This window comes from Bombus terrestris, chromosome 8 (assembly GCF_910591885.1).
Source record: "Bombus terrestris chromosome 8, iyBomTerr1.2, whole genome shotgun sequence".
In the NCBI taxonomy this organism is placed as follows: Eukaryota; Metazoa; Arthropoda; class Insecta; order Hymenoptera; family Apidae; genus Bombus; species Bombus terrestris.
In genome coordinates, this window is record NC_063276.1 from 8,778,727 (window position 1) to 8,793,234 (window position 14,508).

Genomic DNA, 14,508 nt, shown 5'->3' on the forward strand with positions numbered 1-14,508 from the left:
GCTTCACAACGTACGCGTGTAATCTCTACAGACGTTCGCACGCGTACGTCGCGTCGTGAAGCCATGAACAGATACACGTTTCTACGTTTACTTTCATTTTTTAATTTTACTAGAGTGGGGAGCGAACGAGCATTCGTCCGCTTAGTGTAAATGCACCATAAGGAGGGAGACGGCAAGGGATTTACGTAACGGGGAAAAAGGAACTGTAAAGAGACGAATCGCCTGGGTATTGTGTAACCGTGTTGTGGCGCGTTAGATGGTAGTTGTTCGTAGAAGAAATTGGTTAATTCCCATTAGCGTTTCTGGTTCGCCTCAATGTCCATTACGCGGATTAGAGGAAATCACGTAAGGTCTTTCTGTGGGAAGATCTAGATCGAAGGGTGAGGCGAAGACGCGGGGGAAGGATTGACCGGATGTTCCAGGGAAATTGGAGTAATCAATGGAAGGAAATTGGATACCAAATCAAATTATGCAGAGTGTCTTGTTCTGCAGTTACTGGTAAAATATCTGGCAAATTGATATTTTTCCTTTATTTATTTAACAGCTGCGTGGGTTACTTCAGCTGTCACGTTTACATTGTTCTCTTTGTTATGTAGATCTTTTTATTTTACTTATCTATATGTCATTTTTGTATCTCTTATGGGATTATATTGCGTGGTACTTATATCCATTTATATTATGGAAGAAAATATATCACATATTACATACTTGAAACAATATTAAATCAGTTAAAATAATTAATATCCACTTTCAAAGAATTTATTTCTTGTATGTATTTATCCATAGATATATATTTATATTCATATACTCACCATCTATTTTAATTTTCATAAACAAAATGATTAATAAAACTCATCGTTGATCAAATCTTGATTTCTATGAATAGGTGATAAAAGAATAGAATGTTGAAGATTAATTTAACCCGATAGAGACTTAAACATTGAAATGAAGTGTTCAAATACCAATAGAAGCAATGGCAGAGCGAAGAAGATTTATGTATTCCTTGCAAGGAACACAGTGAAACACTGTGAGAAAATAATCAATCGATATAAGGAAAGCGACACGTTCCAATGTCTCAGAGAAATGAATGAGAACGACTTCTATGGAAACATGAATTAATGTCACGTGTGGTAGGTTTCTCAGAAAGGAATCTATTAGCACGATTTACTGACGGAGAAATATTAGTAGCCATTATCATGGAACGGTTGAGTAGTATGATTTGTTGCAGCGGTAAGCTAATGAGTCTCATTCCTATGGAAAAATCAATTAGTATACTCTCCAAACGTAAAAAGACTGAAAAATGTTTCTAGACAGGCCATCGTGGAAAATTGTTGAGACTGACTAGTCTAAAACCTGTATTTACAGAAAAGTCTTTAGAAATCGAATCTGGGTGAACTAATTAATTAATTTGAACTTAAGAAAATGCTCTCAGGGAAAGAACGTTTATTACAACTTGTATGCAGCTGTATGGAGATTTATCAAACTTTCTGTCACTAGAAATCCGCGGATAAGGAAACCTGCCTTAATGTTATAATCACGACAGCCAGGCACATTTACTATTCTGTAGTTAGTAGATATCTGAAGTTATTTTGCAATTAAGAAATCGGAGATATCTATTACTAGGAAGATTTCCAAGAAAATATTATATATTGAGGATTTATATCTATAAGAAATCTTATTATCTTGGAAAATTATAGATATCTGTTACCGCAACAAATGATAAAAGGTAATAAAAAGAACAAAATTAAAAAAGGATAAATAAAACTTTGAAAATTCGTATTTACAAATAATATTTAGGAGTTACATACATGTAAATCCAACAAAATCATAATGATCTACTTAAAAAATGCTTGCAGAACTTAAAATTCTACTACTTAAAAGTCAAGTGAAGGGCTTCTTTTTTCCGGCTAAGATAAACGTTTTAAAAGAAGAAAACTTTTGCAACCACAAAAATATCGAACCCACATCACTATACCAACACGACCCCAATAAAATCGGCCACGGTGATCCTCCGGGTACCATCACGATCTCCATGGTTGTTGGCCGAAATTAGTGGTTTCACGAGCAGCATCTCGTCTGAAATCCCTGTTTGCAACTTTGGTTACTCAAAACTCAAAGAGAGAAAGAGAACTCGACGTGGTTATCCAATGACGTCATAAGATAATTCAACGTTGCATCACGGCTGCATGTCTGCGTTTTAATTCAAAAGATCATGTTCTTTTGCCTGGATGGGAACAAAACAAGTGGCATTTATATTTATTCAAAAGGAAAAAATTTTATATTTTACTTCGATTTAATTATAAATGGTAGATGAATGTTATATATGCTATTATTAGCTTATATAAGTCACTTTCAGTAACATAATTAATATTAATAATAACGCACTGTTTTCAATGTATGTACAGTAGCTACGAAAAATGTCTGCTCAAATTTTAATCTTAATGTATCTCTTTAAATGTAACTTTTAACGTAAATTATACATTCTTCTAGCAAGCAGATTAAAAGTAAAATGATATTTTGTAGTTTATTACATAGATAAAAAATGTAATATATCGATAATGTAATAGATCGAAAACTTGAAAAATTAAAATGAAATATAAATAAAGCTATAAAATATTATTGCTTCTCTATATTTTTTACTCATTTCCCTTAGTTTGTCTCAACAACGTAATAAAACTAAATTTTAACTAACAACTTCCACTGGTTATTGTAGAATTATTGGAGCAACCTCGATAAACTTCTCAAGCTGTTCGAATAATCATAAACGGCAATGTACGGTCGTTAAAACTACTGCGTCGCGTCATAATCAAGATTCCGAACAAAACAAGCCGAATGGAAGTGCTCCGAGGCGAAATTCGACATGGCCACTTGAAATTCAGTTGTGTTAATTCCTGCGGATTTTCGGCTGCCCTCCGGGCCATGGGCCGGCTCCCTTTCCCTTTGCCATTACTACGTGTCACGCCGCGCCCACGCAACAAACATTACCTTCCTGTTCATCTGTATGCGTGTCTACAGGCTGATTCACGTTACTCGTTGAATATTTTTCCTTCTTATTATACATCGCGTGGATAAGATTGATCAATTTATTTCGAACCGAAATATTGGACAATTTGAAAGCATAACGACGTATAATGTAAATCTAAACCTATTTTCTAATTACAAATTATTTTAATTTCCAATGCTTCCATTTTATAATAAAATAAAATACAAATTATACTACATTTAAGTTAAATAGAAATTATATACAATTGGAAGAAGAGAATTCCAAGAATATTAATATTGCTTTAAAATTGTATTATATATTTAATTGGATCATCTGTGAATTTGCAATTACCACGATGCAATTAAAATATCAAGAACAATGGTATTGAATGTCATTACGAAAGAAACCACAGATAACAATGATAGAACGAAACAAATAAAAAGTAAACAAATAATAAATGAAGAAAATTCTATCTGTATATGTATTTAAAGTTTTCCGAATACGTAAAAGATTCAATTGTGTTTAACATTTAGGAAAAGAACAAATCACTTGAATCGGCCTGTATGCCAGCACGATCGCCCCGCGAATCCATTAGCTGTGTTCGCTAGCTCGTTTCCCTTCGGGCGACCGATGCGATTTTGAGAAAGCGCCTAACACTCTGATTCCTATTTCAAAGTACTCAAACGACAAGCACGCGATTAGTCGTTAAACGCCTGACGAAAATTTGAGATCAAGCAACCGGAAGAACGCTTTTCGATCGATGCTCGACCGAAAAGCATAGAGGCTTTACCCGCTCTATATAAAATCGTGCTGGCCGTTATATCTCGATGACCCGCGATAAAATTTTGAATAAAAATTTCAATGATCATAAACAAGTATCATATGCTCTTTTATATCCTCTATCTTATATCCTTCACCCTAAGTATCATTTTTTCTTAAAAAAATCCAATTTTCCGTTTCTCATAGAAATTGTAAATACTGTTTTTCATTTATTCTACAGCATAAACAAATTGATAATTTGCACATAATTGACGTTATACAGATGCATTCCAATTTACCATATATTTCAACACATTACTTTGTTCACTCTTCGATTGTTTATTATAAAATTGCACTTTCTAGCTTTTCGTTAGAATAACGAAATTTGATAAACAAAATTTACAATTTCTAGCGAAAATAAGGGAAAGGTGTATTTTGCATACAGTTCGAAAGAAGCTCTTAAAAGCTGTTTTGTCTTATATCAATAGAAATAGAAACGAACAAAATTTTCCACATTGCACCGCAATCTGAGCAATGTGCATGGGAATTAAAGAATTTCCAGTTTTATGCGAAATTTGTCCAGAGGAAATAAAGACGCAACCTGGAAGGAAAATTTGATCGTCGACCAACACGGCCATCGCCATTTAAGCGTCCACGTTGCTCTACGAATCGAATTAAACGTTGGTTCGATCTAATTCTCCGATTTAGCCCGCACGCACGCCCCATACTTGCTTGGATCACAGGTAACACGCGTTATCGGTGCTTATCGTCCCGTACGCATATTTATACGAAGAATTTGAAAAGGGGTGAGCGAGAGATACAGGATGAGCGGAATCTGACGAGTGAAATAATTGACGTGGCTAATATGGCGGATTAACAGCGAATATGGGTGAAATGGAATAGACGGTAATTGAAATAAACTAACCGAACCACGGTTATGATGGCGATAAAGTTTTACGGCACTGCTAAAACTTTTATCTATGCCTGTTCTCCCCCTTTCTCACTGCTTCTGAATATTTTACCAGAGAATATTCGAACAATTGGTTCGAAAATTGTTTCCATTTTATGCACCTGAGAGATATCTACGTTTCTATTTGATATCAAACTTAAGTAAGCTGTATATTATAAATTTGTATGCTTTTACTTTACCAAACGATGGAATTGGGGAGCAATCGTTCATTTGTACTGACGGAAACTTACCTGAAACAGAAAGAATAATATTATTGTAGGTGAAACAGAGATAAAGTAGATATCTTAAAATGTTTTAAATATAACAGAAGTTTGTTAAATTGATAAGTTTTTAAAATTACCTAGATATTTCCTTCAAATATATCGTCATAGCTTTGTCGTTAAAGAATAAATAAATTTACCATGAATATGAATAAACTCGATATTAAAGAACTATTATCAACAAAGACGATACTTTATTATTGTATAATGTAAAATACATAGAAATATGAAAATGTTAAAATTCAAATATTAATGTCCATATACCTCAAAGTTACCCCAATCATCGAATCCCCATTTTCTAGAATTATTCAAATATTTTCTGCAAATATTTCACAATATCTCTATAGTCGAATAACAAATAAATATCCTTTGAACACGTAATAAATAAACTCGACACGATAAAACGATTAATTCTCTGTGACAATAACCCGCAAGCCACAAACTACGAACCAATTTTTGCTCTCTTGACACCAGGCAGAGAGCAAATTCGGAGCTGGATTATCAGCTGTCTATTGTTCGGCGAACAAACGCGGTGGTGAAGCAGAGAAGTGTTTATTACATCTGACCGAACTAATTACATTCGCCAAGTGGAAAGTAACTCAACCGTTGGCGGTGGTGTGGCCATCGTCGGAACAGGTCGAAACAAACTTGTCCGTTACATATTGATTGGCCCCGTCTAGCCTGTATGAGTTTCGAAACAAACTTATTCGAAACGCAATTCAACAGGTTTTCGTGTATCGCGTGCAAACATCGGTTTGTTCATGTTCCACAGGCCACAGGGAATTCCCCGCTGGTGTTGTTAAAGTGTAATCGGGACTAACGGACGATCGGGATCTATCAGATCGATCTGATTATGTAACTGAGCTTATTGCTTAGCCTAGTATTGTTCTATCTAATGAGATTCCACTCGACATTTTGCTTCTTGGAAACCTTGGAAAGTTCGTGAAATAAGAAACTTGGAAAGATATCATAATTTTAGAAAGTAGATTAATATTTAATAAGACCAATGAATAAATATCACAGGCTGTTACCAATATGGTGAACAGTTTTTAGTATAAAAGTTCACAGTACATCAACTTTAAACTTTCTTCTATCCGCCAGTGTATTTGAATTTCTATAATGACGATTTTTTAACTTCTTTTACAAATTTTTATACATACATACATACATTACAAGAATTTTATGATACTTCCACGATAGTAAGTTTAGTACTATTTCAAATTCAGTTCTCAGAGACTCCGTACTACTTATAAGATCAGTAATAACAATTTCACAATAATTAATTTAGTTTCGTAGACGCACAAATTCCTCCGAAACGCTATCGTCAAGCTCGAGTTTAGAATCAAACAAACCTAATTAAACCATAAAAGGGTTGAAAATAACGATCCAAAATCCATCTGAATCATCACTATTACACCGACTGAAACATTAATTATTGAATTGGAAGATGACTATCTCCAGTTCGAGAGAGGGACCAACGGAAAGTCGATTCGCACGACTCTGTCGGTCTGTTTGGTCGGTAGTTAACGAGTGCGGCTCGACGATGACGATACTCCGAGCAACCTGTACGCATTATACGCTGAATGAAGCGGCAATCTCACCCCTAGATCTCGAGCTACAGTAGCAGCAGCAACGAGTGAACAGTTGGCGGGCAACAGCGAGTCCTTTTCAAGGCCTACACCGGGCAAACTTATCGCGGAGCCGCTTCGCGAGCACCGGCCATTTGCGTTTCATGAGCTCCACGGGCTCGACCGAGTCGAGTGAAACGCGGAGTAAAAAATTTATCTCGCGGAGTCGACACACAGAACCACCGAGAGAGAATTGATTATGTTACCCGCTTTCCTTGCGAGCAAGTGACTCCGGGAATTGTTATACTTCTTTCAGTCGACTTGATATCTCGAGGTTGATTGAGAATGAGCCTGATAAGGACGGCGGAAGTTTGCGAAGGTTCTCCTGGAACCAGGAAGGAACTCGACTGTGGTGTGTGTTGCAGGAAATGTATCGTGTAGGATGAAGATGGGACGATGATACGGTGAATTTTTAATAATTTGGTGTTTCATGGCGCGATGTGGAAGTTGATGTGAACTCTCCGGGTCGGAGAGAGATTGGAAGAGAGTGAATTTTTAGGTTGGGATGTGTAGGTGAGTTGGTTGAATGAATTTTGATTTTAAATGGAATAGGAGGATACAAGTTGTACGAATAAATTACACTTTCGTTCCAAAACTGAACGCAAAAAATATTTTATAAAATGATATTATCAATCACGTTATAATCAATACAAGAATTATAAGAAAGCTTATAACTCTCAGTAAAATAAATATGTGATGGTTTTAATTATCGATCATCAAACGTTCATTAAATTTTATTTATTAAATAAAAATAAACCAACTAAAATACATCACAGAATATATAAAACACACAGGGTTATTACGTTTAATAGTTCAAGCCCACGTAGAGCAAAATTAACGAGTTTATGCATCAGACATCACGTTTTCCAAGAAGATCCGTGTAACTTCCGAATACAGTGATTCAAGCTTAGATCAGCGAAACTACACGAACACCAGTTACGCGATCTCGCGCGATACTGTCCTTTAGGTTCTGTCATCTTGTCCATTCGTATGTAAACGCTTATCGTTTCGTACACATACATGAAACTATCGCAAAAAGAGCACGTGTGTTGTAGATTGCACGTCGCGAGAGAAGCAGTCGTAAATAAAGATGGTTGTCCAGTTGGATCGTAAGCGAATCGACCGTGACGGAAACGATGAATAGACCACAAGGGAATCAGTCGTAAACGAATCGATAGCGACAGAAAGCATTATATACCGAAGTACGAGCGACTAGTCAGACTAAGAATAATTGTTAGAAAAGCCGTCCATGAAAGGAATTGATAGATATAGGAGGCATTGTGAAATTTCTTCTGGAAATCTTTTGAAAAAGTAATTTTTACATTATGAAATTGCCCGGTACTATATCGAGGTATATTTTCTTCAGCTGAAGGTCGAGTGTTTTAAAGGAGTCTGCAGAATTTACTAACCCTTAGCTTATTCAAGAATTCTTACATTCTTCATGAAGAGTACTCGACATCTGCGTCAGTAAGTCGGTAAGCATCCTTTTTGGAAGATTTTTTGAAGAGTGGATGCAGTTGGAACAATAAGAAGAGTTATCACGATTAAATTCTGCATTTTCCTTGTAATACTTTAAATGTTTCTATTTGTAATACCTTTGCAATGGTGCGATTTTTCTTTTTTAGAACTATTATCCGGATTGTGATTTTGCAACTATACAAAAGGTTATTAAGTCTTGCTGGAAGTTTAAATGCAAGTTCTTATTTTAAATGATCGTGACTGGCCCTGAGAGTTGAAAAAAAGCCAATGATTATAATTCTCCAAAGCAAAACATCGAAATTACACTTACTTTGCAAACTTCAGAGTTGCTACGCGTTTCAATAAAAAGAAAAGAATCAATGTGAAACTCTTTAGCTATGTTGAAAGAACTCTTTGATAACAAATCTTATTGAATTCGAGGATATTGTTATTGACATTAGAGAGATTATTTTCAAATGAATTATAAAAAATAGCGAACGATCGGATTAAGAAAATAATACGACAAGTAAAAGTGCACGGTGCAATTGAAAAAGTGATACAAAGCTTTGATTGCCACTGTATTTCACAGCGAGCGATTCCTAAATGATTCACAGGTCGTCGCATCCCGAAAGTGGATTCGGGATTCATAGTCCGTAGACCTGCAAACGGCTGTCAGTGTAATCCACGGGACACAACCGCGACTAACAAGCGAAACACGAAGATGATGCACGAGTATTATCTCGTGAATGGGTCGCAATCTCGGCCCTAGATCTGTTAGTGTAGGCAGCGAGTGCGCAGTCGGCATAGCTCGCGAACCTTTTCGGGGCAGCATGACGAACGTAAGCGGATGTGATGCAAGAGATCGTCTCGTTCAACGCCCGCGGAACTCGCTTGAAAAGCTCGACGGCGCTGAAAAAGAACGCCACCCTCCTCTGTCGCGTGACAGAGCCGAGAGAGGCTCGTTTGTTCCCGACGGTTTTCTCTCTTTTCTTCGTCGGGACGCTGCTGCTCTATATTGATTCTACGCGCACCTCCCCGCCATCCTGTCATTATTTTAATAAACACGTTTGACGCAATGCTTATCAGAGCCTCGTGATTGTAGCTAGTGGATATCTTGCTGGTTTCAGGCTGAGATCGCGCTATCTTTCGTGGAAGTGATTACGACTAATTCGATTAATGATAATTTTTCGAGGTAACGAATAAGGGTGACTTTAAGGGTAGTTACTTGGGGCGAAGGCTTAAAGCTGACGTCACGACTGGTGGATTTCGATTCTGGCATTGATAAAATATGTTTCAGCAAAAAATCTGGCAGTAGTTGTCATTTAGTATTTTGATAAATTCTTGGCTAAAAAAGTATCCTGAAACGAAGAATTATGATTTCTCTTTAAAAATGTTTAGGTTCTGCGAAACGCGATGACCTCAAACCTGTGATCTCTAGCACATACATAAAAATTAAATAGTTTCATCGATCTTCGTACTATATCTAAAGTATACCTTAGAAATAAAAATCCTAAAGAAAGCTGATATTTTCTTTAATCTGTCTTCTAAATCAAATAACACGCATCAGAAACAAAATTTATCCAACTACTACATACTTAGATACCAAATCTCAGTCACGTAAACTGAAACACCAAAATCTCAATTCATTCGACATCGTACGAGGTGAACGAACTATCCCCTCTTTTGTAGACTCCATAAAGCTCCCCACTTCGGTAAACAGTGGCAATTTTCCCTCGATCACGTACAATTCGACCACGATTATCGCCCTTCCCTTCGTGATACCCGCGAGACGAACGAGCGTTCTGGCGGATTAAAAAGGAGTACCAACTGGATCCATTGAAGCTCGTGCGCGAGGGAAGCGGCGCGATTTTCAAGTGCCCCGCGAAATTGCAAAGCTAACATCCAACGTTTACTTAATTTTTCCCTAATAAATCAGCCGAACGATTACCGAAGCGTTTAGCCGTGGGGAGGCGTGTACACGACCCCTTCCAACGAGAGAAGCGCATCCATTTACAATGGTAACGAGTGCAATTCCATTCCGCTAACGTTGTGCACTCCACACGCACGCACGTACGCGTTATTCCGTGAATGGATTATAATTCTCGCCGTTTGAATCTGCACGACTGGCTTTTTCATCGACGCGATCCCACGTCCCACGGATTGCGCACAGCAAGGAAATTGGCACACGGAAGGAATGCAGGTTTTATTGATTATAGCGCATCAAACCTATTCGTTTTCATAGAATCAGAAAGATATAGAGCACATGATGTTTTGTTATCGATCAAAAGTGTTATATCTAGTATAAATCGGATTACACAGAGTATTCTAGATCTTCTGATTAAACATTTTCAGTATGTTTAATTGATAAAAAATATCGTTGCACGAATAGAATGGTACATAATGTTTTGTTATGGATCAAACGTGTTATATCTAGTACAAACCGGATTACACAGGGCGTTCTAGATTTTCCAATTAATCTTTTTCTGTATGTTTCATTGATACAGAATAACTGATCTATTATACGAAATATTATAAATATTATACGAATAACATTTTACCCGCAGATTGATCAAAGCTTAAACAATTATTGTATTAATAGCAGTTGAATCGGAGTGTTGATTAGAAATTGGGCTGTTATATTTTTTCTGAATGTGAGCTAACTCGTATTAATCATATAAGAGGCAAATTCATTTTTTCAAAGCAGATCCAGGTATCATAACGAAATCGGTTATTACGCTGAATATTTTGTGGTCCGATCTATTTTGGTCAATAAATGTTCAATTTGTCGATCATTTCGGTTACTTCATCTTTGTTAAAAAACTTCCAACACTATTTCAAGCGAGAAATACACCAGCATTTCTTAATACAATGCAACTAAAGAATCCTAGGAGATCGAACGAACGTTTTATATATTTTACATTGTAACCTTCGAAAATTAAGTTTCAATCACTCGCATTTCAGTCGAAAACAACGCGCAACGTACTAATAACACGATTGAAAGCTGAAAAATTACAATTTGTAATTTCGTATGATGCTATATATATACAAGTTACGTTACAGTTCCGCGAGATTTTTTGTCAGAATGAACGAGGCTGACTCGGAATCGCGCTAAGAATCGCATAATCTAGCAGGTGTTAAATATTGATGCGCGAGCACGCGAGTGAAAGGAGAAACATAGCACGCGCGAACGCCACCGTAGAGGCCGATATCGGTCGACCAGCGAGAACCAATTACTTTGTCCCGCGTTAGACCGGCCACGGTAATTACTCCGAGTGCAATGTTCATGCATTGGATGTAAATTGGACGAGGCTAAGTTCGTTCAGCCCCGCTGGGTGATTTAGATTCCGCTCTGCGGGTGTTCCACTGGTTCTTGCTGGGTGCGGCATTTTTATTTTTTGTTCTCAGGCCTTTTTTTCCGAGGGTTCGTCACTGAAGATTGAGAGAAAGATTAGAATGTTGTAAATGCGTTCCCTAGTGATGTCTTAATCAGAGTGGCTAGTTGGAGTTGTCGAATGCACTGTATAATTGGTAGATAGACATCGAACGTTGAGTTTAATAAGCGTCAGAGTGGATAAGTGGTCTTACTTCTTTCAGTCGTTCTCGTGTACAGCTATTAAACATTAATATACGGTGAACTGTGAAAATCGTAAGTCAAGATATTAAGAATACGAAAAATAGTCATATCCTTCAATTTTTAATCATTTTATTCTCGACACGTTTTTATGATTTGAGAAATTCAATGAATCTTTTTTGTAATAATAAATGCAGAACGCTGCATTTTCAAAATTAATAGTAAATTGATTTAAGCCATTTATGATTTTTACATCTTAGTTATATTACTAGATACAGTAGCGTGTTATAGAATAGAATTTGCACAATTTTTAAGGTACATATTCCTAGTAATTTCTTCAGATTACTATACTTTATCAACATTGATATCAGGTAGAAAATAGATATCCTACCAGGAGACTCGAAAAATTCATCAGATATAAAATTCTTCTAGTTCATACATGTAAGTAATCATAAGAATCCATCAAATCAAGCTTACCCGCACTAGCCAAGTCAGCATCCTCAAGATCTAACAACGAACTTATCTCAAACGAAATCCATCCAAGGTTCCAAGAAAAGCACATACCAGACCCACCCACTGAGATCAACTAAACGAGCAAGCCTTCGCAATCTTAAAAGCGACTGATAGTGAATTAACTGTTACAAGTCGATCGTGGTTTCGCTGATCGCGGAAAAGACTGGCGATATCCGCGACCCACTCGAGCCAATTATAAAGTCAACACCGGCAATTAGACGTTTTTCCCGGGCAAATCGAACGGCCGATTACGAGGGCGTCTAATGAGCTCCGGCCCCGATATATCAGGGTGTCCATTTAGCGGCGCTAACGAGTGCGGAGAGCGTCGGACGTGGCGCACACGTATACACAGTAATATACACGGCAGTTCTCCCATGAATGGGCTCGCAATCTTGCTCCAGGATCTCCTGGTGCCGTCAGTCCACAGCGGCCAAGTGAACAGTTGGCGAACCGCTCGACAGAGAGCCTGCTCCACTCGCGGCAATGCGAGCTACCGTTTCAGATTAGCATCTTTTATGCATATACATGCCGGACCTGCGGCAAGCCCGACACGAACAACCTGGCCACGGGGCAGCTTTCGTGTCTGATCCCTACGGTACCCCTTTCTACAGACACCTATGATCCCTCTACTTTCTATGCACAGACTCCTTGTTACCCTTTTTTTTTCATCTTGCTTCTTGGTTTGTCTTCGACGCTTTGGGTAAATGGTCGCGCGGTTTCTTGTTGTACGCTCATCGAGAGCTACTTTAGAGATTTGTGTGAGTGGTAAGAGGCTTTGGTTATACGAGTGGTGAATATTTTGTGGTTTTTGAAGATCAGGAGCCTCTTTCTTTCGTTTATTTTTTTTTTTTTTTTTGGTTAATTTCCATTTCTTTTTTTTGAGGGGAGGATGAATAATTTTTAGTAAACTGTGGATTTTCTAAATATGTAAAATAGTATACTTGTTATAACTTGTAATAGGTGAATCGAACCTCTAATTAAGTTGGAAAAATGTTCATAAAGGCATACGTTGGCAGAAAGATTCACAATCTACTCATCAGAAACTTTGTGAGAAAATTGGTCGAGAATTTAGAGTGCTTCTTATCGTTTGTTTCTCTCTAAATAATATTGCAAATAAATGTAAATGAATTAGGCTGGCCAGAATTGGAATCGAGAAGCTTTCTTTTTTATTGTTATGAATGAGTTTTATTTTATTGGACAACGATAGTTGGTTATTAGGAATCTTGTTAAAAGCGTTTAATATTAGAAAGGTATTTTTTAAGGATTTTTTCCTTACTGCTCTCTCTCTCTCTCTCTCTTTCGCAATAGCAACTTTTATTGTAGAGACTGTAGAGTGATGGAAATGAATTAGAACGCTCTATTTAAAAACAGAGTAAAAGGTTAAAGTATTTGAAGAAATTTGTCCTGTACCAAATTTAAAAATACTGGAAAATAAAATAAATAGTACTAGTTAAAATAAATAGTACTAATAAATATAACTAGTTTCTCAAAAAATCCAAACTCACTCAAAAGGCAGAATTCAAATGCTAAACATTGCAAGATTACAAACGACTCGTGTTCAAAGATCATGTTCTATCTATGGTTTTTTCGACGTTCAAGTGTTTGCAAGTCACGCTGACATACCTGAAACGGCGACATGCGCCGCGAACGAAGCGAGTCTTCGATTTTATCTCGAGACTCACCTTCTCTGAAGTGGCCTCTTCGAATTCTAAGCCTCCAGACACGCGGCACTCGTGAACCTCCTCGACAAATGGCTGCGCTTGATCCAGGAGGGAAGCTGCGAACCGGCTACCGGGATAATTATCCAAAAACCGATGCCAGAGTGTGCTTATCGTCGTCAGGCTCGTTAATATTGCGGATTGTGCGTCGGACGTGAAGATGCCGCATAACGCACCGGAAACGCTTTTCGACGAAGCTGACGTTTTGCGGATGACTACGCGTAACTGTTTGACTTAACCCGTTAGCTGACATGTTCTCCATTTCAGGGTTGCGAAAGGAGACAAACATTCATTTAGTCAATAATTATTATCAGTTAATAATCTCTTTTGTAGCCTCTTTCGTAGGCACCTTGTAAAATCTTGTTATTTTCACGCCTCTGTTTAGAAATTATATTCTATGTATTCTACTTTTCCGTATATATCGTGTCTCTGGATCAGGAGTTTTTTTAGAATTTGAAAAATGTGTTTTGGAAGAGATGTATCTATGTAATGAAATTGAGAAATTGATAGAAAGCTGAGTTGATCGGTTTGACTTCCGAGAGGCTCATATAATGGCTCTATACATGGTTGCAAAAGAAGACAAAACAAGCAACTCTGGTCTCGAACGATTACTCCTGGGGCGTTCGAGATTTGCCCGCGGCGCGGAAT

General features: G+C 37.3%; 1 protein-coding gene and 1 long non-coding RNA gene across 3 annotated transcripts in view; one reads left to right on the forward strand and one right to left on the reverse strand.

Annotated features, from left to right (window-relative positions):
• The window catches only part of LOC100645051 (protein slit), a 627,790-nt gene that overhangs the window by 150,700 nt on the left and 462,582 nt on the right, over positions 1–14,508 (reverse strand). The window lies entirely within an intron of this gene.
• Positions 82–2,489, forward strand: LOC125385577. The gene is made up of 3 exons (XR_007225002.1): positions 82–498; positions 887–1,726; positions 1,857–2,489. It is a non-coding gene; the product is annotated as an uncharacterized LOC125385577 (long non-coding RNA).